Source organism: Pseudorca crassidens, chromosome 6 (genome assembly GCF_039906515.1).
Source record: "Pseudorca crassidens isolate mPseCra1 chromosome 6, mPseCra1.hap1, whole genome shotgun sequence".
Classification (NCBI taxonomy): Eukaryota; Metazoa; Chordata; class Mammalia; order Artiodactyla; family Delphinidae; genus Pseudorca; species Pseudorca crassidens.
This window is the reverse complement of record NC_090301.1, coordinates 53,730,410-53,758,387: the sequence shown is the minus strand read 5'-3', so window position 1 is coordinate 53,758,387 and position 27,978 is coordinate 53,730,410. Positions and strand designations below refer to the sequence as shown.

The 27,978-nt window shown below is 38.9% G+C and overlaps 1 long non-coding RNA gene across 1 annotated transcript; it reads right to left on the bottom strand.

Moving 5' to 3' along the window:
• Positions 1-1,848: 1,848 nt before the first annotated feature.
• On the bottom strand, positions 1,849-27,811 carry LOC137225824 (uncharacterized). Its single transcript, XR_010944043.1, has 3 exons — positions 27,437-27,811; positions 13,903-14,009; positions 1,849-1,990 (listed from the first exon to the last, which is right to left on the bottom strand). It is a non-coding gene; the product is annotated as an uncharacterized lncRNA (long non-coding RNA).
• Positions 27,812-27,978: the final 167 nt, after the last annotated feature.

The following is a 27,978-nucleotide window of genomic DNA, read 5'->3' as shown; positions in this document are numbered from 1 at the left end:
CAATTATACTCCAATAAAGATGTAAAATTAATTTAAAAAAAAAAACACATTGGGATAGCACCTCACACCTGTCAGAATGGCTATCATCAAAAAGACCACAAATTGGGGCTTCCCTGGTGGCGCAGTGGTTGAAGAGTCCGCCTGACGAAGCAGGGGACATGGGTTCGTGCCCTGGTCCGGGAAGATCCCACATGCCCCGGAGCGGCTGGGCCCATGAGCCATGGCCGCTGAGCCTGCGCGTCCGGAGCCTGTGCTCCGCAACGGGAGAGGCCAAGCGGTGAGAGGCCCGTGTACCGGAAAAAAAAAAAAAAAAGACCACAAATAATAAATGTTGGCAAGGATGCGGAGAAAAGGGAACCCTTGTACACTACTGATGGGAATGTAAATTGGTGCAGCCACTATGGAAAACAGTATGAAGGTTCCTCAGAAAACTAAAAATAGAACTACCATATGATATAGCAATTCCACTACTGGGTATATATCCAAAGAAAATGAAAACACTAATTTGAAAAGGTATATGCACCTCACTGTTCATAGCAGCATTATTTACAATAGCAAGACATGGAAGTAACCTAAGTGTCCATCAACAGATGAATGGATCAAGAAGATGTAGTATGTATACATAGTGGATTATGACTTAGCCATGAAAAAAGAATGAAATTTTGACATTTGCAGCAACATGAATGGACTTAGTGGGTATTAGGTTGAGTGAAGTAAGTCAGAGGAAGACAAATACTGTATGATATCACTTATATGTGGAATCTAAACAATACAACAAACTAGTGAATATAACAAAAAGGAAACAGACTCACTAATACAGAGAACAAACTAGTGGTTACCAGTGGGTAGAGGGAAGGGGGGAGGGGCAAGATGAGTAGGGGATTAAGGGGTACAAACTACTATGTATAAAGTAAATAAGCTACAAGGGTATATTGTACAGCACAGGGAATATAGCCAACATTTTATAATAACTATAAATGGACTATAACATTTAAAAATTGTGAATCACCATGTTGTACACCTGAAACTTATATAATATTGTAAATCAACTGTACCTAATAAAAATAAAAAAAGAAATAAATAATCTACTACAGTGAAGGTGTGCTAGGCCCTTTATCTTCTAACAACGCCAGCAGGATCTGCTCAACTTTGCCTACACTAATAAAATTAGTTAGAACTTTGATAAAATTGATCTAGAGGAAAAGAACACATAGAGATATTAACTCCTAATTAAGTGCTAGAATATCTGTCCTTTTCCCACCACAATTATTGTGAGTGAAAATTGATGCGCTCTGCATTGTTTCTGAAAAAACTCTGAAGAAGTTTCCACTTTGTGACTTGAAGCAAATGAGCACATTATAAAAACATCAGAGGGACAATGATTCGATTGATTTTAAAATGTCCTAAGAATGCATGAAGCAGGCACACACAAAAGATACAAAGATCTAAGACTGCATGTTTACCTTGTAATTCTGATTCCATGTCTTCACTTACAAAGTTCCTAGATTAGTATTTCGCCCATTCCTATCAAAGTGCAAAGCAAACCTCAAGATTGGAATTCCTGTTGGAAGGGCTTTTTCCTCCATGAAGGAATCCTCTTTGTCCTAGTGAAAGAATATTACTTTGTAATTCAAGAGAAAAATATATTAAGGCAGGAGAACATTTGATCAGGTAGAGAAGGAATCCTGGAACAATTTAGTTAAGAGCACAATACTTACAATAATTAAAGAAAAGGAAGGGGATAGATTAATGTCTAGTGTAGATTGGCAAAAAGGTTTTATGCTGAGATTGCTTTAGTAGCGATGTCTGGTATGTGGCATTGAATTCCAAGTTTAAATACAGGCTAAACAGGAAGAATCGATGAGTGATGCTTGCCTTGGGTGTGGAGTTGGGGAATGATTGCACCCACATATGTATTTACCAACCTGAGTCTAATGGTGTTACCAGCACGCTGAAATGGAGTCTGTAGTTTACGATGTAAACATGATTCCTGAAAATGGAAGGAAAAAACTGATTTTACAACCCCCAAAATATGTAAAACATTGGTTAGATAAAAGAAAATGTCTGCTATGGGAATAGATAAGTAATAGCCCTTGGAGGAAATTCTACATCCTAGTAATGTTTGGAATTTGTGAACTTTGATATGGTTGAAATAGCATGATACGAGAGGTTAATTATCAAATAAGTAAGGGGAAACCTATAAATCAAAACAGGGAAAATGCACATTCCTATTATCCAGCAATGTACAACCTAAACATCACTGATTTGTTCCACTAAACCCAAGATTCAAAATCTTGAATGAAATCCAATGTAAGCCCAAAATTTAAACAAATATTTGATGTTCAGGGTCTTTTTCTAGTTTGTCTTTATTTTAATGCTGATTCCATGTAAAGCTTTTCCCCCAGCTTGTCAATCAGGATATCTCTCTACCTTTCCCTTTCAGTTTAATTTGGTTTATTTTATGTAAAACGGCTCTGAGATGAAATGTAATAGAAAACAAAGAAAAGACAGAGGAAATTAAATGAGTAATCACCTAATTAAATTAGAGGCTTATCTCCTATCTCTTCCCTTCTTCTAGCTCATTGACACCTATGCATTTATGAAGAGTTCAGCATACTTTGCAAAACAATAATGCCACAATTAAGCTAACCTGTTTATTTCACTGTTAGCTAAGTAAAATCATTTAGGAAATAGATGTCCCCTACCACAATTTTATGGCTTAACTTATGCACTTAAACTGGCTATTTTCTTAAAACAGGGAGATTATAAAAGTGCATGTGTTATTATGCCATGTTTGATGAATAAAGTTTCAATTCATCTCTAGAACTCAGAAAATTTGTTCTATTCACTTCATGAAACTTTTTAAAGAGTCAGTTTACTAAAGATTACAAAGTCTTCAAGCCTAGTAACATTAACTTTGTGCTCAACCTTTCCCTACGTCATTGATTTGTGCCTTCTCTCTTCTTCAAGGAAGAAGGCACAAATCCAACTTTTGAGAGGGTAGAGCTTTGTTTCAGAAAGGGCAGGGTCTTGGCTTCTTGAAGCAAATCCTCAAGGAACAAGTGAAAACACAGCTCTGAGGTGATGTTTCTTCGGGAAGAGATGGAAAGTTCTTCCCAAATTACTTGATTGGTTCTCATAATACCAGCACACTGTGGCTAACCATATGGGGAAAAAAAGTGTATTAATAAATGTGATTAAATAAATATTTATTGAACACCTACTTCAGTATGTGCAAGGTACCAAGGTACTATAGAGAAATACCTGGATAAACAAAAGACAGACTTTGTTATTAAAGAAGTCACGGCTGACGGGGGACTTACACAGTTATATAAATCTATCAAAAATTTGATAAGGGTAAACAAAATATATCCAGAGAAGTGAGGTCAGAGAATGGTCTTGCTTAAAATGATTTATCGGGCAAGTGATGGAGGCAGGTTTTGACTCCAGGTTTACTAATTGCAAAGGCACCTCTTCACAAATTAAATAATAGTTAAAAAAAGAGCCCCATCAAACAGTAGTAGGGAAATGGGGGCTGGGGTGTGGAGGAGGGAAACAATGAAATTAGATGACACTGTTACATTATTTACTTGGAACAATAATTAAGGAAAAAATTCCAATTTGTAAGCAAGAGAATGGTAGTAGGTTATATACATTTTTATATATATATATATATATATATATATATATATATAGTATTTTCTTGGTTCTAATGTGCATGTTTTTCCATAGTTTAATATTTCTGAATTCAAGATTCATCTTCTGATTAACATTTACATTTAAGCTGTTGTTAAATTGATGTTACTTCTTATAATTAACGACATCATAGATGAAGAAACCTTGGTTTGGCTACACACTAAGCGTATGATTCTATAAAACGGAAGTGGCAGTGTCCCATAGAGTTTATGAAGATTTAATGACATAATGTATATAAATCACTTAGCAGTGCCTGGCACACAATAGGCCCGTAGCTAAAGTCGTAATTATTGTCGTTTTTATTGTTGCTGATGTTTACCAGTTCACAGACTGAGCATCATTCACGGTGAAGCATCTACAAAGTAACGTTACTTTCTGTCGGAATTTAATCATCATACACAAAACATGACAATACTACAGCCACAAACCTACTTCTTGAAAGAAAGGGATTATGATAGGGGTTAGAAAGAGGAGACAAATTAGAGAGGGAGGGTTGTCAAGCGTTGAAAGCCTTCTTTCATAATGTGACCTCTAAGAGAGGAACTCTTTCACTGAAAGCACACAGATGCATCGTAAGAACATGTCAATTTTCTATTCTGTGGAAGGATGAGCAAATGGTGGCTTCTCATCACTGAATTCAATAGCGACAATAATAGGATGACAGTTATCCGATGACAATGGCTGCCATGAATGGGGAAAAACTCTTCAGAAGAAAAGCAATATTTAGACCACAAGAAGGAGGCCAGAAGAATGAAGAAAGTAGAGGGCTACATACAAAATTGCCCAGGTTACCTAGCAACAGGTTAACATTTCGTTGCTGTTGTTGTTAGAAAATGGCAAAATAGAATACCAAGAATAGGATGTGACACTGAGCTCAGGAGGGCTAAAATGCATGAATATTACCAGTGAGTTTATAATTACATCAATATAAAATGGTGATTTGTGGCACATGCTTTAGGGGACTGGTTGCATAAACAGGTGTGTGTGTGTGTGTGTGTGTGTGTGTGTGTGTTACAATTTTATAGCAACGTCTATAGGAAGGAGGAATAGCCCAAATACAAAGAATTCAGATAACAAAGGGGAAAAAATCTTAGGTACCACCCCAGCTGGAATGTACGACAAAAAATTAAACTCAAGGAGAAACCAGATGTGAGTTGGCTAAATATAAGGATTTTCCCAGTAATATTTACATTTTAGGAGGCAACTCCTGAAATGAATTCTTCTAAGCTGTGAGGTATAGGGGTAGGGATTGTAGCACCTGCGAGGCAGAATCTTTGCAACAGCTGAGATGAGTTTACAGCCCACAGTCTGCTCTTCTCCTGTTCAAGGTCAGTGTGCCAGGTGAAAAACTGCCCTCCTTCAGAAAAGGCTAATACAGTCTGCAGCAGCAGCTACAGAACAGCATATGCTGTCAATCCAAGCCAGCGCGACGAAAATTATTCAAATCAATCAATTAAAAACAAACTCACATACATAATGCATTTGCCACCCAACTTTGTTCTGTTTTCCTGGCTGAGTTCATAATCAAGGGAGTTAACATTCTTTAAAATGCAAATATTCATGTATTAAATCTTGAAGACCTTGTTAAATAGACAATAAATGAAGTTCTACCAAGTGTAGTTCATGAAAGCCTTTAGAAGGGAAGCATTTGCCAGACAGATTTTAGTGTAAGTCAAAAGGAAATCATTCAAGAAGAAAGTAAAGTACTCTCGATTTCAGCCTGTGGTCGAGTCCAGGGTCTCCTGAGTTTTAAAACCTTCACCTTCATTATTCTCTAGTTCTTTCTTCACTGTGCTAAAGCAAGCACAAACTAAATTCTCTAATTCATGTCTAGAAGGGCACCAGCCACAAACGTACTCTCTTCAGTCAGCAGCGACCAACAGCTACCCTGTAGTCCCCATGCAAATCTCTCAGCACACTGAATCTCTACATCTGGAAAATATTGCTTGCTGCTTGAAGCATCACTCCAGCTGTGCGCTGCTGGCAGGAATTCTTGCTGCTCAGACTTTTGGTATTTATTGGGAGAGCCCCACATACTGGCGCAGGATGCCCTAAGGGAGTCCTGGAAAATCCTTTGGAGCTTCACAGCTGGGCTCCCTTTTCAGGCTGCACAGCTGGTATTATATGTGGGCAGCGTGCCTTAGCTTCTGTCTGTGGGGATGAGAAACCAGCCCCCTGTGCTGCCTCAAGACTATCAAGCTCTTCCAGTACCCACCTTCTGTCTTCATGAGAATTCTTGAGTTGGTTGGTTCTTAAATGCTTTCAAATTGCTCATTAATGCTCAGTTCTAAATATGGCAGGCTTCACTAAAAAATACTATAGCTTAAATGGGTATTGTTTAACTCCGAGAAAATGGAATTGTTAAATTTAAGATGATTTTATTATGTACCAGCTATGGAAAGAGAATCAAAATGAAATTTTCTTGAGTATTCACTGAAATTTTAGTGGATCTAAAACTCATTCCCCAAACTCTTCTAGATGTCAAAGCTCAGAAAGTTTGTTAGATTTTATAAAGGATATCAAAGTCATCTCCCAAACATCCTCCCTGGCTCCCTCATGCTATCCTGTCGGAGTAGGTATGACGCCATTTCCAGGTCCGGGGTTTAGACCTGGTATAGCTAAACTAATCGGAGTAATCCTGTACCCTTGACACCTTTATTAGTTCAGGTAACTCAGGCCTAGGCAATCAGCACGTGAACTTTCCCTTGTTAAGTGGTTGGGGAAGCCTGCCTCTCCTCTTACCTCGGATGTGAATGAGGAACAGCAGCTGAGGCTGGCAGCCATCTGGCGAAGCCAACCTGAGGGCAAAGCCAACCTGAGGGCAAAGCTGATGGATGAGGGAAGGGAGACTCGAAGAGCCATTTCTCACAGGTTCCTGCACCTTGAATCTCGCTTCAACCCACACACAGTCACTCGACAAAGATTTAGCCCTTTGAGTCCCAAATTCTCATTTACTCTTTAATTCAGTTTGGGTTCAGTTTTTTGCTACCTGCATCCAAAAGCATTTCAGCTGACCTAATTTAAGGTACAAACTGAGTATACACAAACTTCTCCGTAATTCTGGCCCTCATCCTGGGAGACTGCTAGAAATGCCATGTGCTTTCCAACTGCTCTGAGGATGGCCAGGAAATGATTCTTTTTCCTGCTGTTGTCTTGTCACCTTTTCTCTCGTGGCTGGGGCCGCTCTCATAATCTAAGTACTCCCTTTCCCTCTTTAGTTTCAGGATGACAACTCTGTTTCTAGGACAACTAAAACCCCAACCAGGAAGTTCCAAATTAGTTATTATAACAATCTCTACATTTGTGGAAGACAGTTACTCACGGAGAGAATTATTATCTCTCCATAACATCTCACTGCCCTAATATTCCCCCAATCTCAAAAACACCACTTCAGCACCAAGGTTTGGCCCTTACCTTGCCTAACTAGAGATCCAGTAAAATATTTCTGCACAGAAAAGGACAATTTTCCTCAAAGAAGTTGCACTCACCCTCATTAATACAGAATATACTTCAGTTTTTTAATGCTATTACTTACATATATTAAAATTAGGCAAAAATGGTGATTATGGCTGAGCTTTTTCTAATGCCTAAAATTGTGTGGGCATTTTAAATAAAAATGAATAAAATATGTGAAATCTAGCAGAGGATATGAGCTATGTCTTGTTGACTAACGCTTACGACACAGTGCAATAAAATGCAGAAGTTTAATAAATATTACTTAATGTTTAGGTATAAAGTCAGTAAAACAACTTATTTTATTGTGATACTCTTTTGGATACAATTTAGCAGATACAATTCTTTCTACTCTTTCTATTACATTATTTTCTCATTAAGAAAGGCTTTGGTTAAATCTCTCTACTCACCAAAAATGCCTTTATCTGACTTATTTTTGCATTTCATCAGTGAAATTCTAGGCAAGTAAACATCACTTCGGAAGTATTTGAGTCTGGAAGATAGTATTATAATTAATATTATGCTTTAATTGAGTTACATTGACATTCATAATAGATCTCTATCTGGCTAATAAGAGCTAATATTTTCTTGGATAAAGAGAAATGCAAATTACAGACAGACAGTGATCAGCTAGTGGTGTTTGATTTTAGCAGTTCAGATAAAATGGATCATATTCTATGGGGAAATTATAGAAATAATTATGAAGAGTAATGACGCTCTGAAAAAAATACAGATTTTCAGCAGGAGCTAATTATAACAGTTACTGATAGCTCTAAAATTTTTAATATCTAAAACTTTTCATGAGTGGGTTGGATTTTTACACTGTAATTTTCTCTTCAAGCTGATTGGGTAGCTTCCAAAATAACTCAGTGTGCAACCTAACAACATAAATTGATATGATCAGATACCATCTCTGCTCATGGTGAAGACCATTCCAATAGGTCCACTTCTGACCATCAACAAAACTCAAGTCAACCCAGCCCCAATAATGCAAAGCATCTTTCTTTCCCTACAATCACTGATTAACCGTAGACAGTACGAACCAGTGGAATCACAGCAGAGCTTGGGGCTTCTGGGCTCATTACACTGTGCTCTCATGTCCTCTCCACCTTCCCCGTGCCCTCCACCACACAGAAATATATCTATTCACTGAACTTTTGCCAGTATATTTTTATACATACCACTCTCAACCTTGATCAATTTGATACAGACACACTGATATTCTTTTTGTTCCTTAAACATGCCAAACTTGATCTTCTTGCCTTGGGGATTTTTTGTAGCTGTCCTCTACTGGAAGTCTCTTCCAGCAAGGCTTGCTCGGCTAACGCCCACTTGGGTCTTGGAGCAAATGTCATATTCTCAGAGAGCCTTTGCCTGATGGTTCATTCTAAGTGTGCACATGTTCCACATGCATAATCACATTATCCTGTTCTTCCTTCTTCTATAATAGAAGTAATCTTTATTTCTTTGGCTGCTGTCTCTCTCCACTTTAACATTCTAAAAGTCAGTTTCCCCAGAGCAGAGACCTTGTTTGTCATTTTTCTTCTAGATCCCTAGCATTTAGAAGGTAGTCTAAAATATTTGTTGAATGCATGAATGAAAGAATAAATGGATGTAAAAATGAAATGAAAGAAAAATCACAAGGTTGCATCTTTAGAAAGGAGGAAGGGGTATCCCACTACTTAGGCTTTAATGGCAGGGAGAGTTTTATGCACTGGTTTTATAGCTGCAGTTATGAAAACCTCCTTCTTGAGTTGCTGGCCAGCTACCCTGTAAGATTTCAAGGATTGAGCCTGGGAGATTCACCTCAGTCCAGGAGTAACCCCATCAATTAGACTCTTCTTTCCTCTCAATATATTCTGGCACCAGAACTAATGGAGAAACCATTCAACTGTAAATTGATTTGCAGCGGGTGAATGATTGGAAAGCACACAAAGCCTACAGAGGCAGGAGGCCTTATATTTTAGACTTTTTGGAGCATTCTATTGCTTTCTCAATATCCTGCACTTGTACCTATTAAAAGGGAAAACACTGGAGTATTCTTTTTGGTGTTGGCTCTACTTCCTGAAGTATACAAGTCATTTTTAATATTTGTCTGGAATAACCTATTGATTTTTAGGCAAGGAAACACAAGTGGGTTTTATTCTTTTACCTTGATTTCCCTTAGTCCTAGATGTTCTGAAACCAATGAAATGATCAGAATGTGAACACTTTCTTGCTCAAACTCTGTCTCAACCTGTACATGGCTTGCACACCCAGAGTCTTATATTAGTAGAAGCAGACACTAGAATATGGAGGAAGGCCCTGGAAAAGTTCACCTGAATGTGTCAGAAACATTTGAACAGGTATGTGTACATGTGGGAACATTTATTTCCTGTCTTGTTACAAAAAGATTTAAAGCAGTTGGTACTAAAAGGCACAAATAAACCCTCATCTTCCATCAAACTGACAAAATAAAGGATGGCAAGAACACAGAAACACTGTTAGGAAATATGATTTCTCTGTCTGAATGGTTTATTCATTTAACTATACATTTGTCGAGCATCTGCTTATTAAAGCAATGCTTTAAGTGTTGGAAATGCAGTTTTTTACCCAAGTCCTACTGTTAGAGGAGGAACTGGGATTCAAACCTAAGTAGTATGACTAAGTAGTAGTAGAATCTATGGCAAATATACTTCTTCAAAACTATAACTATGTTGGCCCTGTTCTCAGAGAGGGAAGAGTAGCCAAAGGAGACCCCAAAGCTCTGAGCCTAAGTCAGTGCTTCTCAAACGCTAACGTGCATAAGAATTATTTAGGGAATCTCGTTAGAATACAGATTCTGATTCAGAAGGTCAGGGATGAGGCCAGAGACTCTACCTTTCTAACAAGCTCTCAGGTGAGATTAATGCTGCTGGGCTGTGGACCACGCATTGAGGAACAAGGGCTTGGGTAAGGAAGACCTGTACCAACCAAATTGGCTTCACAGTCACTGATCCGCTGCCCTCTTGTGGCACCTGAAGTAATTACCCTCTGCGCTAGCATTTTCTTTATTCTTGAATTTAAATTATTCTTGCAATCATTCTGTAGTTACTCCAGGTAAACGCTTTTCAAACTTTAGTCTTCTCATAACAGTTTCACATTTTTTTCCGTATTCACATACCATTACATGTTACCTCATAATTTTTAACATCTACGTATAACCCCTTCTCCAAACTTATTACTATTTTACTTGACTTTCTTTTCCTTAAATAGATATTTTCAAAGGAAATTTTATATCATTACCTCAAAAGCATTACCTCAAATGGAAGGACCAATATTGTTTATCACAAATACAAGGTAACTGTAAAACTAATTGAAAGGAAAACAAAACAATGTTTAAAAGTCCAGGTAGATGTCCTTCAAATCTCCAAGCCTAAGTCTTTGTTAAAGGGAGATTTACAGGATGGACCTAGAGTTTGTCATACAGAGTGAAGTAAGTCAGAAAGACAAAAACAAATACCGTATGCTAACGCATATATATGGAATCTAAAACAAAAACAAAATGGTACTGATGAATCTAGTTGCAGGGCAGGAATAAAGATGTAGACACAGAGAATGGACCTGAGGACACGGGGTGGGAGGGGGAAGCTGGGGTAAAGTGAGAGTAGCATCGACATATATACACTACCAAATGTAAAATAGATAGCTAGTGGGAAGCAGCCGCATAGCACAGAGAGATCAGCTCGGTGCTTTGCAATGACCTGGAGGGGTGGGATAGGGAGGGTGGGAGGGAGGCTCAAGAGGGAGGGGATGTGGGGATATATGTATGCATATGGCTGATTCACTTTGGTGTACAACAGAAACTAACACAGTACTGTGAAGCAATTATACTCCAATAAAGATCTATTTTTTTAAAAAAGGGAGATTTACATATGTTAGAGAGTGTTAAAGACTCAGCACTAAACTGGCTCTTGCTCTGATACTATCAGGAGGTTTGAAAAGGAGCAGAATAAAGATTAAGTCCTCAGTAATTCAAAGTTATTTAATGCAGTGGATGTGCACCACCTAAATCATCTCTTGGGGAACCAGCTGTAGATAATGTGTTTAGGGTCTTGCTTTTCTTCTGCATGTTCATGTCACCTGTCCTTGAGAAGTGTATTTACAGATCTAAGTGAATCGGTGTCACTACAGAATTTGTCTAAGGCAAAAGTATGTGTGAGAGAATTTACTCTTACCACTCCTTTCTGCACAGCCAATGGCATGGAGGCATTGTGGGCTCTGAAGTCAAACAGACTTAGTTGATTTCTGTGACAATTCACAATCTCTTTTCTGGATATCACTAGGATTTCCACCTGTAGTCACAGATTAGCTTGCTCTTTCATTTATCCATTTAAGAAGTGGTAACTGAGCCTTACAATATAAAGCTTTGAGGAGGGTAGTGGACAAATTCTACTTCCCTTCAGATGATTAATCAAATCAATCCTGAAAATTTCTCTCTCTTTACCAGTGAATGGTTCAGGGTGGGCAAGCTGAAGACAACATGGGTCAAGATGCAAGGAGATGCAAGGAGAGATTAGCTGATTGACCATAGTTGAACCACAGGGAGTTAGCCTTCCTCTCCTCTCAGATCATATAAATGAAGTGTGATTACTGCTGGGTATTGTAGGCGACCACAGCCCTCTTCACCAGTGAGGGTAACAAGCCTTAGGGTGAAGCAGATCCTGTCCATGGTGGAGCAGAGAAAAAGATTCTAGCTCTTTATGACATTGTCGATTGTTCAATCAACCACCCTTCAAGCCTGCCCCAACCATCCTGTGTGAGGTAATTGATTTCCTTCCTGTTTAATATAAATTTAGTTTCCAGAACATGTAATCAATAACATTCTAACTCACACAAGGAGGATACAAAAGGTGTATAAGCCATAGATATTTTTCTGTGGGGGAACTATAGCACATATAAAAAAGTTCAGTATCAGTGTATTTCAGTATAAGTAAAGAATGATATGGTCATGTTTTGATACTTGAACACCTAGTATGAGCCACATTGTGCCCCATGTTTTACATACATTATCTCATTTAATGGCTTTAATACAGTAGGTAGGCATTGTTATACAAATTTTAGAGCTGAGGAAATTAAGGCCTGGACAACTGTGTACCATGACCAAAATTACACAGTGAATGATTAAAGAATACAACTCCAAACTTTACACCTTCTCCATAGAGTTACTGAGAATAGGAAGTTAGATAGAGGTCAGTGTAGCAGACTGGTCAGCCAAACAGTGGAAGCAGAGTGGCTTTGAGTTCTGGTACACCAGACGTCTGTTTTGTACTGTCTTATAATCTTAGCTAACTTACCTTTTTTGAGCCTCAGTTTTCTTATTGGAAATATGGGATAATTATATCTACCTCAAATGGTTCTAACCAGGATGGGTAAGATAATAATATATTTATAATGAGACCATGCTACTCAAATGGTAGCTGGCATGATGATTTGGATACGGGAAGGGTTTGTAGAGGACGCTGTTGAAGTATCAGACACATTACTTTATGGGAAGCCACCCTGTGTTTCGGTAGGACCAATACTCATTTTAAAACTGTTTTTATTTTGCAATGTTGCTGATTCACAAGAAGTTGCCACCAATATCCATTTTTAAAAGCTTATAGCGTCAAACTTTTTCCTGTATATCCTTCCTACTTCATTCTTTTTCTTAAAAAGTTTATTTTAATTCAGTAGCCTCTGGGAAATATAAAATAGAAAGTTCAAATGTACCTAGACTGATTTTGAAGCATGGGATATGTGAAGATCAACAGCTAAATCCAGGTGTCCAAAAGCTCAGAACTCTCACACACTCATCCTGTTGGTACCCTTCTCTTAATGGGAGGAGGAGAGGTCATCTTCCCATTGAACTGGTGAAAAACTGAAAGGCGGAGGCCAGTAAGAAAGGATAAGAACTCAAGAAACTCTCTACAGTCCCAGCCCAGGGCTGATGCACTATCTCCCTGCTGCTAAATAAGGGAATTTTCCACTCGCACGCTTTTCATTTATGAAATATGATCTTCCACAAACTGTGTGAAAAGGACTTTGTGCCTTTTACCCTGCACAAACGTCTTGCCCACTTTCCTAATCCTTCTGAATTTGCTCACTCTTGAAAGCGACCTTTTAAGTCCTGGGAAATGATTCTGTTTTCTCAGTTGGCTACTGCTGCCCAGTTCACTACTGCTGCCCAGAGAATGTCTCTTGCTCCCTTCAGTGACTCAGCACCTTAGAGAGAAAAATTGTTCTGGAAACAATGTTAAGACAGGCCGCACTGCTTTTTACAGGAAAGAGAGAGATCAAGTGCTATCTCCAAGGAAAGTTGAAACACCGTACTTAAATATTGAATGGAAAAAACAACAGATGATGGAAATCCTGTGAGAACAAGATAATGGGGAAAGCAACTGCAGAAGCTCTCTTAGGTATGAACAGGTAAATTTATTGGTACCAGAAGCAGGTGGGCTCTGGGCAAGTAACACTGCTGTGGGAAAGGCAGAGCTTGCACTCCTTTGTTCTAATTTTGGACTTTGTCTTCACATTTCTGAAGCTGAAAGTTTGTAAAGGAGTTTGTGAAACAAGTGGATGCAATGGAGAATTTGACCTTGGAAAATTGCAAAGAAACAAAGAAAAAAGTCACTCTTCCCTGCCTTTCTGATTTGTCCACTTGAGACCAAAGCTGCTGGCCTGTTTCCTGAGAAAACAGTTCATTTTAGGTTGTTTCCCTTGTCACAATGGATCTTGTCAGAGCTGTACACGTACCTGGGACTTGGACTCTGTCATTCTTCTTTAAAACAAATAATGGGGAAAAATCTTCCATTTGTCATATTTTCATCATGTCAGCAACTCTTGAATCACTGCAGATTGTTCTAGAAAAACAGATGAAGCAATAAAACTCTGATCATTGTGCTGATTTGAAATCATAGCCATAAGTTCCCATCACAAATTTGTTTTTACTCATTTATCTTTTTTTTTTTTTTTTTTTTGCGGTATGCGGGCCTCTCACTGTTGTGGCCTCTTCCATTGCGGAGCACAGGCTCTGGACGCGCAGGCTCAGTGGCCATGGCTCACGGGCCCAGCCGCTCCGCGGCACGTGGGATCTTCCAGGACCGGGGCGTGAATCCGTGTCCCCTGCATCAGCAGGTGGACTCTCAACCACTGCGCCACCAGGGAAGCCCTATTTATCTTTTTATGGTTTATTTATTTCTTCCCTCCCCCTCTTTATACGTTTTGAAGGAGCATAAAAAATTGGGGGAAAAAAAAAGGGAGGAAATCAGTGCCAGAAGAAAATCAGAGAGCAGTTCAACAAACACACATCTGGACTTTTGTTAGAGGAACACCACATATTTGGCCCAGGGCTTTATGGCAGCTAAGACAGAGGTGTGTTGTGTGTAGCCTGTAATTTTTAAATTGATAATACAAATTACAGTGTCCATAAAATTAAAGCAAACCCATTGCTTATAAATATCATGGTGATTTTTGACTTGGAAAAAATTCCCTTCTATAGTGTAAGATATGGTGAACAACTGTTTCAACAGCACTTCTACATTTAATGCAATTATGGTTTTCATAAGGTTGTTACTTACAAGATCCCTCATTGCAAGCTGATGGTTTCATGGCTAAATTCAGCTCAGTAAATGTAATTTTGTAAGGAGCTCAGCAATGTGACTGTAGAATACAGATGTAAGATTCAGTGGTAAAATGTCATCCCAGAGAAACAGACTATATGGCCATCTGGTAGTTTTACCTGAATATATATATATTCAGGTAGAATAATAATATGTAATACATATAAATGTAATATGTAAATATATATAATAAAATAGTCAAGCTCTTTGTTTTAGCAGAGTTCAAGGTTATGCTCTGTGGAGAGATACTGGAGTATAGATAATCTATAAGGATGATGAAGGACACATCTATCAGTGTCAGTTGAGCTGGTGGTAGAATTGATGTTTTCTTATGAAAACTAAGGAGTCTAACCCAGACAAAGGGCTGGATAAGAGGCCACCTACCTCTGTGTAGAGGTGAGCATCACTGTCTCAGGCAAAACAAAAACAGACTCCTTTTTCTTCAATGCTAGAAATTAGGAGAAATTAAATTTAGAAATTTTTATGCTTCATTATACAGTAATTTTGGAATTTAACATATGGCCACTTCAAAAAATTTAGAAAATACAGAGAAGCAGGGCTTCCCTGGTGGCGCAGTGGTTAAGAATCCGCCTGCCAATGCAGGGGTCACGGGTTCGAGCCCTGGTCTGGGAAGATCCCACATGCTGCGGAGCAACTAAGCTCATGCGCCACAACTATTGAGCCTGCACTCTAGAGCCTGCGAGCCACAACTACTGAGCCCGTGCGCCTAGAGCCTGTGCTCCACAACAAGAGAAGCCACCGCAATGACAAGCCTGCACACCACAACGAAGAGTAGGCCCCGCTCTCCACAACTAGAGAAAGCTCACAGGCAGCAACAAGGACCCAACGCAGCCAAAAATAAATAAATAAATTTATAAAAAGAATCCGCCTGCCAATGCAGGGGACATGGGTTCGAGCCCTGGTCTGGAAAGATCCCACATGCCGCGGAGCAACTAAGCCCGTGCGCCACAACTACTGAGCCTGCGCTCTAGAGCCCGCGTGCCACAACTACTGAAGCCCGCACACCTAGAGCCCGTGCTCAGCAACGAGAAGCCACCTCAATGAGAAGCCCACGCACTGCAACGAAGAGTAGCCCCTGCTCACCGCAACTAGAGAAAGCCTGCGTGCAGCAACGGAGACCCAACACAGCCAAAAATAAATACATAAAATAAATTTATTAAAAAAAACACAGAGAAGCATAAAGAAAAACTTAAAATTACCTTTCATCCAATTGCTAGAGACAATCAGCAATGACATTCTATTATCTATTTTTTTTATAGTACAAAATTGGGATTTTACTGTGCAGTACTTTTTAATTTAATATTACATTGTGAGCATTTTCCCATACCATTAAATATTCATAAATTCATTATTATGTTTTATTATTGCTTGATATTCACTGCATGGGTAAACCATCATAACTTATTTAGTCATTCCACTATTTGAGGCATTTAATTTTTTTGGAAGACATTCTGGTCAGGGATCACACCTTACTTGACTTCTGCAAAGATACAGTTTCTGCAGTCACACTGATTGGGTTCAAGTCTCAGTTCAACCACTGTGTGACCTTGGGATAGTTACTTAACCTCTCTGATTCTGTTTCTTCATCTGTATAGTAAGGCTAATATTGGTGCCTGTCTCCTAGAAATTTTGTGACAGATGATGTCTGTAAAAGAGCTACCACATAGGAAGGGCTCATTTAGTGCTAGCTATTATTATGATTACCTTCCAGAGGAATCTATCCAGAGCTGCGACATCAAAAATCTAAGTTCAGGTTGTAGATGCCAGACCCCAAGCACTGCAGCCTGCTTCAAGAGAATTAGCATCTCACAACTGAAGCTTCAAGAAGAGAAGAAGGAGGCCAACACAATGAACATTTCAGTGTTTAAAATAAAGGTACTGGATGAGGGCTTCCCTGGTGGCGCAGTGGTTGAGAGTCCGCCTGCCGATGCAGGGGACACGGGTTTGTGCCCCGGTCCGGGAGGATCCCACATGCCGCGGAGCGGCTGGGCCCATGAGCCATGGCCGCTGAGCCTGCGCGTCCGGAGCCTGTGCTCCGCAACAGGAGAGGCCACAACAGTGAGAGGCCCGCATACCGCAAAATAAATAAATAAATAAAATAAAATAAAATAAAGGTACTGGATGAAAGACAAAGAGGAAAGCAATTAAATACATTTGGACTCTGTATTAGTTTGCTAGGGGTGCCATAACAAAGTACTACAAATTGGGTGGCTTAAACAACAGAACTTTACTGTCTCATGGTCCTAGAGGCTGAAAGTCCAAAATCAAGGTGTTGGCAGGATGGGTTCCTTCTGAAGGCTGTGAGAAAGGCTCTGTTGCAGGTCTCTCTCCATGGCTTGCAGATGATCATCTTTTCCCTGTGTCTCTTCACATCAACTTCCCTCTATGTGTGTTGTGTCCAAATTTCCCTTTTCATAAGAAAACCAGTCACATTTGATAAGGGCCCACCCTAAGGACCTCATTTTAACTTGATTACCTCTGAAAAGACCCTATCTCCTAATAAGGTCACATTCTGAGTTCATATGACTTATGGAAGGGACACAATTAAACTTATAAAAAGTTCCAGGGCTTCCCTGGTGGCTCAGTGTTTAAGCATCCGCCTGCCAACACAGAGGACATGGGTTCGAGCCCTGGTGTGGGAAGATCCCACATGCCATGGAGCAACTAAGCCCATGCGCCACAACTACTGAGCCTGTGCTCTAGAGCCCGCAAGCCGCAGCTACTGAGCCCGCATGTCACAACTACTGAAGCCCATGCGCCTAGAGCCCGTGCTCCGCAACGAGAAGACACCGCAACGAGAAGACACCACAACAAGAAGCCCGTGAACCGCAATGAAGAGTAGCCCCCGCTTACTGCAACTAGAGAAAACCTGCATGCATCAAGGAAGACCCAACACAGCCAAAAATAAAATAAATAAATTTATTTAAAAGAAGTTCCAAAGTGAGCTTCATCTTACTTTACTTTTTGGAAGAAAATCCCTTCATCAAGAAAGAAAAGACCACATCTGTTCTAACTTTTAAAATAGCCTACAGTAGCATTAAAAGCACATATGCACAATGTAAGCTCTCTGTGAGAGCCACAGTAGCTGGTGAAGGAGTGGATGTGAGGAAAAGACCTAGTTTAGATAATAGAGAGGGCTGCAGAGCCACTTTCTCAAATTCTACCATTCAAATTGTCTGTTCATCAAGCAATTCTTTCATGAGTCCTCACGTGTTCATTATATTCTTGTGTTAGCTACATGGACATTTTACAAGACATGCAAAATACTGTAGGGTGAAACTCAATCCTGTTTCAAGTCTAAAGGGACCTCGCTGCCATGATAAAAATCAGAGAATGAAATTGAACTCCTAATGGGACCAAACAATGGCTTAAAGAGATCAGAGAAAACCAGAAAATCATGAAGAAAATATTTCCTTTACTATACTAAAACAATAAACAAACGTAACTGTAAATTTAATTGGTTGAAGGAAATAAGCATCACGGAAATAGATCACATAAAGGACTCAAATATTTCAGGAATATAAAGGACCTGGGGTTGAGGGCAATGGAAGCCCAATGGATCAGCAATAACTGACAACAAACATCCTTGGGAGGGGAGATGGAGACTCAACCTTACTGAGTCTATCCCATCCGAGGTCGTTCTTCTTAACTACCAGGTAATAGAATCATTATTCAAGTTAAATCATCCATGGATTTACAGAACTGCAGAAACTGAAGAGGCATTCGTTAAATGTAGAGGTGGCAAACAAAGAACTACTGGTAAAATCTTAACTCAGAGTTGAGTCCTCACATATTTGAAGACTGTTCTAAATTTTGGACCTGATACTAGACAGGGACTCAAGCTTTAGTGTTCTTGATTTAATTCCCAATCTAAAGGCTCAAAAAGAATCCCATGGAGTCCAGGAACATGACAGATCCAAATGCTTCTCCAGCAGATCAGACTTCCTCTTCCCTTGGAGCAATTGTTCACAGGCTAGTGTCTAGGATCTCCCTGGTCTGTGGAGAAGTTTGGCATGCAGCATTACTCAGGGAGGCATTTCCCCTGGAACACTGGCCAGCATTCCTCCAGAAGCAGAGTTGAAAAATGAAGAACCTTTAGAAAGGACAGGAAACTGGAAGTAGGACAGCACTTGAGAGTACATTTGTCCCAGTGGCTTTTGGTGTGTTGTCAGATGTTATGGAAATTTCCAGTTTGAGAAGTTTTAGTATTTTCTAGACTCTCTACTTGAAATATAGTTTCCTCCTTTTCTAAACATCAAAGGATGAGGTCACCAGCCTTCTAAGTCATTTAGGATCAAGACAGAAAAGTAGGTTTTTGGTAATGTTTCACCCAGAGTTAGACAGAATTGGACAGGAGCAAGTTATAGTTCTTCCTGAGAAATGTTTGCTTTTGGATTTTGCTTCCAAATTGCCATTAATTCTGATATATGCAAACATTGAGGCTGTTGAGGAATCTTCTTGTTTCTAAGACAAACTTCTTCTCAGTTTAGTAATAAGCCAAATGCATGGACATCACTTCCTAGCCTTTGAAATGATGATATTTATAAATACCTCACGATTTATTTCAAATGCAACAAATTTAGTGGATGGGCAATTTAAATCTCCTCACCAGAAGACTCAAATGCAGAGGGATCAACTCGAATTTTAGTTTCACACTTGTGATAGAAACACACTCAGAAGGATATGTAAATAAAGGGGTATGAGTAATTCCATGTCATAAATATTTTATTTTCAAGTTTATATTTCTCTCTCCATCACATACACTTGTGATATATGGCTCAAATATGCATCTGTAACAAACCCTTCTAGCAGATACTTGATATGAGTAGTGAAAATAGCTTGGTGAGTTCGTTTAGTTTTTGTTATTATTTTTTTGTAAGGTATCAAGGACTTTGCTGAAAAATTGGTCCACTGCATTCTTAATATATTTAAGAATGAGTTAGCTATTGCTTCCTGCTTGAAAATCAAAATTAGGTTGTCTTTCCCCTCGTAATTTATATCATGCTATAAATAGTTATTGCTAATAATATTAACAAAGAACTGACCTACTTCCTCTTCTTAACCAAGAGATAAAAGGTAACTGACTTTCCAATTACTCAGTACTGGTCTTGCTATCTGCTTGTCTCATTTCATAAATATATTGAAAGAATTTAAATTCTAAACCTTGGGTAAAAAAAGCCCAGTAGAATTAAAATTCCCTGGCTTTCTTAACAGGATGAGCAGGAAAGTATGACTAACACTATAACTGGCTCCTGGGCATCATAGTTCCAGAGGAAATATTTGGATGTTTCCAATTAAAACCAAAAAAAGATAAATTGCAGCATGAATGACAGAGAAAATCAAATACCAATTTTATTAGAAGGATCCCATTAGGGAGACCCATCAAAACTAGGAACTTGTGGCAACTTAACAGTTCTAGGGAGACAGAAAGTGGGTCTATTGTCACTCAGAAAATATTTCACAGCTGTATAAAATTAATTCAACAAGTACAGATAATACAATTAGACATCTTAGTTCTTTGGATGGCCAGGGACAAGCTGTACTGATCAGCTGTATCACACTGGGTTTGATACCTGGGCTCTGTGCACTGTGAGCTCCCCAAGGACAAGGGGTACATCTTTGAAGTTCCAGAGGGAAGAGATAAATGCTTATTGTGAAAATTCAAGAACAGGACAGAAAGCCCAGAAATAAACTCACACACTTATGGTCAATTAATCTACAACAAAGGAGGCAAGAACATACAATGGAGAAAAGACAGTCTCTTCAATAAGTGGTGCTGGGAAAACTGGACAGCTACATGTAAAAGAAGAAATTAGAACACTGCCTAACACCATACACAAAAATAAACTCAAAATGGATAAAGACCTAAGTGTAAGACTAGATACTATAAACTCTTAGAGGAAAATATAGAACACTTTTTGACATGAATCACAGTAATATCTTTTTGGATCCACCTCCTAGAGTAATGAAAATAAAAATAAACAAATGGGGCCTAATGAAACTTACAAGCTTTTGCACAGCAAAGGAAACCATAAACAAAACAAAAAGACAACTCACAGAATGGGAGAAAATATTTGCAAATGATGCAGCTGACAAGGGATTAATCTCCAAAATATATAAACAGCTCATGCAGCTCAATATCAAAAAAAAAAAAGCCCAACCCAAAAAATGAGCAGAAAATCTAAATAGACATTTCTCCAAAGAAGACATACAGATGGCCAAAAAGAACATGAAAAGATACTCAACATCGCTAATTATTAGAGAAATGCAAATCAAAACTACCATGAGGTATCACCTCACACCAGTCAGAATGGCCATCATCAAAAATCTACAAACATAGGGCTTCCCTGGTGGCGCAGTGGTTGAGAGTCCACCTGCCGATGCAGGGGACGTGGGTTCGTGCCCCGGTCCGGGAAGATCTCACATGCAGCGGAGTGGCTGGGCCCGTGAGCCATGGCTGCTGAGTCTGCGCGTCCGCAGCCTGTGCTCCGCAACGGGAGAAGCCACAGCAGTGAGAGGCCCGCCTACCAGTGTAAAAAAAAAAAAAAAATCTACGAACATAGATGCTAGAGAGGGTATGGAGAAAAGGGAACCCTCCTACACTGTTGGTGGGAATGTAAATTGGTGCAGCCACTATGAAGAACAGTATGATGGAGGTTCCTTAAAAAACTAACAATAGAACTACCATATGACCCGGCAATCCCACTCCTGGGCATATATCTGGAGAAAACCATAACTCTAAAAGAAACATGCACCCCAATGTGCACTGCAGCACTATTTACAGTAGCCAAGACACTGAAGCAACCTAAATGTCCACTGACAGAGGAAAGGATAAAGATGTGGTACATATATACAATGGAACATTACTCAGCCATAATAAAAAGAATGAAATAATAATGCCGTTTGCAGCAACACAGATGGACCTAGAGATTGTCATACTGAGTGAAGTAAGTCAGACGAAGACAAATATATGGTATCACTTTTATGTGAGTTTAAAAAAATGATACAAATGAACTTATTTACAAAACAGAAAGACTAACAGACTTCAAAAACGAACTTATGTTTACCAAAGGGGGAAGGTTGCGGGGGGGAGGGATAAATTAGGAGTTTGGGATTAACATACACACACTACTATATATAAAACAGATAATCAACAAGGACCTACTGTATAACATAGGGAACTCTACTCAGTACTCTGTAATAACCTATGTTGGAAAAGAATCTGAAAAAATTAGATACATGTATATGTGTAACTGAATCACTCTGCTGTACATCTGACACAATATTGTAAATCAACTATATTCGAATATGAAAATTAAGAAGAAATTCAAAAGTCACTGAAAATACCTGATGCAGAAAATGAAAGTAATCCATGATCTACTCCCTTAGAGATAGTTTACTGTTGATAGTTCAGTCAATTGTCTCCTAGCCTTTCGAGGCGCTATCCACATCTATCATTTATTTATCTATTAGACAATAAGGTGGGAATATTTTTATCTTAACTGCTGACCTGAAAATTTGTCACAGATTAAAGCTGGAGAAACACCTTAATAAATGATTGAGTTGAAAGGTAAACCCTTAAACGTATTGGCCAAGGTGTAGGTTGATACCCAAACTTCAGAGAATAGGGCAGAATTGCTCTTTGTGAGACAAGGAGAGGAGTTCTTCCTTTTTCATTTAAAAATGGGTAGAGGGCAGAGTTGAGAAGAAATAATCAGGGGGAAATAAATGAGGGGGGGTAGAAAGGAGGTTGTGAGACTGTACGGAGGAGTGAAGAGATTTCATGGTGCTGAGGTAACAAGAAGCACAGAGACCAGGGTCTCTTATGGGGTGTTTCATGCCATTTGTGTGCAGTGCTGGTGCCACCTCTTCCACGGCCCCCAGTAGTTTAGTAAAGATTGTTATAGCCACAGAATGCTTCCTATGAGTAAGCTTTCCTTGTGAAAACAGGTCCTGGGGCTGAGTGTCAAAACCATATTGAAGCTATGGAGGGAGTCCACACCAGAGGGGGCCATGAGACGTAAGTCCCTTCCTTCTTCGCTGCCTGATTCCCTTGAACTCACAGAACATTCTGGGAAGTTTTAGAATCTATAGGGCTTGAAATTGGAGATGGGTGTTGAACCACTTTATCTTTAAAGGTCAGAAAGACCCCAGATAACATCTGGGTTATAATTATTCTAATCCAAACCATGATGGTGAGGCCTCTCCCCAGTCTTCTTTATTAAGATGGAATCCCCTACAAAGACTGTCCCTCAGATATTTCTAACAGTTTTTTGGTACCTAACATCTGCTAAGGAACATGTCCCTGGGGCTCTTCCCTTCTGGTCCTCTCTTCCTGTCAAAGTGCCCCTCCTTGCTCCGGGGATGAAACTCACCACCTTCATTTCACAGGACATAGGAACCCTCTGGCAGTGACAACTGGCGACTAGCATGGACATAAGCTCTCCAGTAATTTCTCCTCGATCTGCTGACCTTACAGAAGGACAGGGACTAATGGAAGGGAAGTCCAATATGAAAAATAAATTGCTGCTGCAGCTCGTGTCCAGCCTGCTCTGGGTCCCCTGTGGGCTGAGCCAATTTCCTGACTTACCAGCTTGTCTCCATGTGATAGGGCACAGGTCAGGGCTCCTGGCCTCTCATAATCTCCCATTTTCAAACCCAGAAAAGAGGAAAATTTTCTCCTTATCTCAGTCTAATTCTTGCTCACTAAGTCCCCATTTTCCGTCTCAGGATGAATCTCTTCCTAGTATGGAGAACATCCATTGCTTGCAGGGAAACCCAACTCCTATATATAAGAATGAGATCTAACTCTGTATCACCAAGAAGACAATCACAAAGATGATGCTTTTTCCATCATATGCGTTAGATAGACTTACCCTTGGCTAACTTGATGTAATATTATTTTTATAAAAGAAGTATATAAAATAACTACAGTACAATTTTCCACTTCCATTTCCTCATTTCATTAGACAATGTATTTTGTACATCATTCCAAATACGTACATATTCACATCATTCTTTTCAATAGCTGCATGCTATTCCATTAAATGGTTATACTACAGTTTTTTTGTTTTGCTTTGTTTTTTTTGCGGTACGCAGGCCTCTCACTGTTGCGGCCCCTCCTGATGTGGAGCACCGGCTCCGGACACGCAGGCTTAGCGGCCATGGCTCACGGGCCCAGCTGCTCCGCAGTATGTGGGATCCTCCCGGACCGGGGCACGAACCTGTGTCCCCTGCATTGGCAGGCAGACTCCCAACCACTGCACCCCCAGGGAAGCCCTATACTATAGTTTTCTGATGAACATTTTGGTAATTTTTTTGATATTGCAACAAGTATTTATTTCAAAAATACCTTAATAGATAATGTAAATTTAATATGTACTCCACCATATACCATCCAATACTTTTTCATTGTGGTTAAACATACATAAAATTTACCATTTTAACCATTTTTTAAGTATATAGCTCTGTGGCATTTAGTACATTCACAGTGTCATACAACCATCACCTCCATACATCTTCAGAACTTTTCATCTTCCCCAACTGAAACTCTATGTCCTTTAAACAGTAACTCCATTCTCTCTTCCCTCCAGATCCTGGCAACCACTAATCTACTTTCTGCCTCTATGAATTTGACTATTCCAGGTACCTAATCTAAGTGGAATCATACCATACTTGTCCTTTTGTGACTGGCTTATTTCTTAGTATAATGTTTTCAGGGTTCACCCATGTTGTAGCATGTGTTAAAATTTTCTTCCTTTTTAAGGCTGAATAAAATTTCATTGTATGTATGTACAGTTGGCCCTTGAACAACTCAGCGGTTAGGGACACCAACCCTCTGTGCAGTCAAAAATCTGCATATAACTTATAGTTGGCACTCCATGTCCAAGGTTCCTCTATATCTGCCATTTCACATCCACAGATTTAACCAACTACAGATCATGCAGTACAACAGTATTTAGTACTGAAAAAAAATCCATGTATAAATGGACCCAGGCAGTTCAAACCTATGTTGCTCAAGGGTCAAACTGTAAAATATTTTGTTTATCCATTCACAGATGGACATTTGGGTTGCTTTTACCTTAGGCTATTATGAATAATGCTGATATGAACATAGGTGTACAGATATCTGTGTGAGTCCCTGCTTTCATATCTTTGGGGTATATACCCAGAAGTAGAATTGCTGGATCATGTGAAATTACCATGTTCTATTAAGTTACTATGTTTAATTTTTTTTTTTTTTTTGAGGAGCTACCATACTTTTTTCCACAGTGCATTTGGGTCATTTTTAATAATATAAAAACAGCTTTAGGGGACTTCCCTGGCTGTCCAGTGGTTAAGAATCCGTGCTTCCACTGCAGGGGGCATGGGTTCAATCCCTGGTCATGGAACTAAGATCCTGCATGCCACGCGGTGCAGCAAAAACAAAACAAAACCAGCTTTATACATATATCTCTGAATATTCATGCAAAGTATTTCTGTAGAATAAAGTCCTAAAAGTGTAGAAGTGAAATTACTGAGTCAGAAATATTTTAATAAGTATTGCCAAATTTACCTCCCAAAAGATTATATTAATTTACATTCCTACCTACAGTGCCGAAATTTCTACTTTACAAATTTTTCATTATCAACTCTTTTCATCTTTGCCAAGATGATCAGATGAAATTTTTAAGCCTGTTTAGATTTATGTTTCTGTATTTATTAATGAGATTGAACAAGATTTTTCATTGTTTTCTGCCCATTTGTATTTGTTCATCTGTGGTTTCCCTATTTACATCCTTTGCCAATTTTTCTATTGGGTTGTCTTTCTCTTAGTGACTAAAGAGAGCTAGTCCCTTTTTGCTCACTAATGCAAAATGTTCTAATCCCTTTTTGCTCACTAATGCAAAATGTCAATATTAGCATTTACTAAAATACCACATATTACTGTTTGTTTTCCTATTCCACTGATATGCCTCTCTCTTACTAGGCTGTTAACATACTGTTTTATTATGGCTTCCTATCACTTTTAAACACATGTTAAATCTAGTCCTTCCCTCTAGTACCCTTACTTTAATTTTGTTGTTGTTCTTGGTTATTTTCACTTGCACATTCTTTCAGATAAACTTTAGAAACATTTGGTCAAGTATATTAAAATTCTACTGGGAATTCTATTCCAATAAAAATGTTAAAAAAAAATTCTGCTGGGTTGTCATTGAATTTATGGATTAATCTAGGGAAACTGACATCTCAAAATACTGAGTCTTTTTATGCAGAAACAAGACATTTTTATCTATTTATTAGTCATTTTAATTTATGGTTATCTCTTGATTACCCTCAGTTGCAGACAACCCTTAATTTCAAGTTTTTGTTGAGAATCACCTGTTCTGCTTGATTAGCTCCTTTGTTTTCCTTAACTGCCTTTATTTATTTATTTTTTTGCGGTACGCGGGCCTCTCCCTGATGTGGCCTCTCCGTTGCAGAGCACAGGCTCTGGACGCGCAGGCCTAGTGGCCATGGCTCACGGGCCTATCCGCTCCGCGCCATGTGGGATCTTCCCAGACCGGGGCACGAACCCGCGTCCCCTGCACCGGCAGGCGGACTCTCAACCACTGCGCCACCAGGGAAGCCCCTTAACTGCCTTTATTGTCATCATCTATATACAAAGTGTAACCGATTAGGAATTTGGAAGCAAGAAGTTTGGAAGAAAATATCTAATTAAACTTCTACCTGAGGACTTCCCTTTCTTTCAAAATGTGTTTTTCCTCAATTTAAAAATGTTCCCTGGTCCTTCTTGAGGTAGAGAAAGCAGAGTGAAAAAGGCAGGAATAGTGGACAAATTCTTAGTTCCTATAGAATCAGAAGTTCCATGGGTGGCTTCTTTATTTTATTTCAAATGTTGTGAATTCTTAGAAAATGAGATGTACTCATGACTAAGCATGAGTAAAAAGGAACTCTAAACCAAAATATAATGACATTTTGGGACATGTAGAATTCTATATATATAACTTCCTCCAGTGGTGTGAATAACTGCCTACTGACAATATTCCAAATGGAAGACAGGAAATTAGAACACTTTTTAAAAGTGGAATAAAATTTGGGTAAATGAAATGTGAGGAAAATGAGTCAATATCCTATGAACCTATTTTTGATGCATTCATAAACACCAAGACAGTGTAATGCAAATGATTTACATTATTTGTATCTCCTTAAAGGTTGATAAATTTCTTTTATACTGTACAATTTACAGTATAAATCGAAAGAATTAAATACATATATTTTAAAGTAAATATATAGTATTTATACTATATATAAAGGAAAAGGCCAAAGAATGAAATAAAAGTATTTTTAAGAATGTCACAATCACCACTAGAGGGTACAATAAGCAACCTTTCTTCCACTTCCACATAGTGGAGCAGAAGAATATTACTGAGAAATAAAAGGCAATTTAGAATCACAGTACTTAAAGCCACCTCCACAGGTCATCTGGAAGAGACAGGGCATTTAGAAATGTTCATCAGATTTGACATCTAACCAAGGGCAGAAGGTACCAAGTAATTTTCAAGGGCAGTGTTTATCTTAGGCAAAAGTAAAGTCAGTTTATCAAGGCATACAGAACTGTTTCTAAAGTAATTTAACAGGAAAAAAAAAAGCCTTTTTATACTTACATGTAACTGTGCATCCATCTCACTCGGCAAGGCTGTTGATTAAAGCTTCTTCTAGAGTGATTTTACTCTGGAAAGATAAACTCCATGAGGACTTAGAAAACAAAATGATTACACAGACTTTCAGAACCTCGGCAAGATCCACGTTGGCAATAAAAGAAAGGAGAACATTTTCAAACCAGCTAGCGATGATTGGCATGACCAGATGCAGGGAACATGAATTCCTCAGTTCAAATATTTCACCAGGCTGGTGGAGCCCATGTTGTGAAAAATAAACGCATTCCTCATTAGAATTCCAAGAACAGCAGTTTTTTGTTTGTTTAAGTTGAACCATCTCATCCAATAAACCACCTAATCTGCTGTGATTGTTCTTGGGGAAAAAAATCCTTTCTTTAATACAGGATTTCCCCTATTTCCCATTATAAACGTGCTTCCAGTCTTCAAATTGTGAATGCTATTCTGTGTTCCAGAATAATTGTGCTTCTTAAGAGAAACACACCAATCTTTGCAAAATAGGAGAAAATAAGACAAGCAAAGCTCATTAT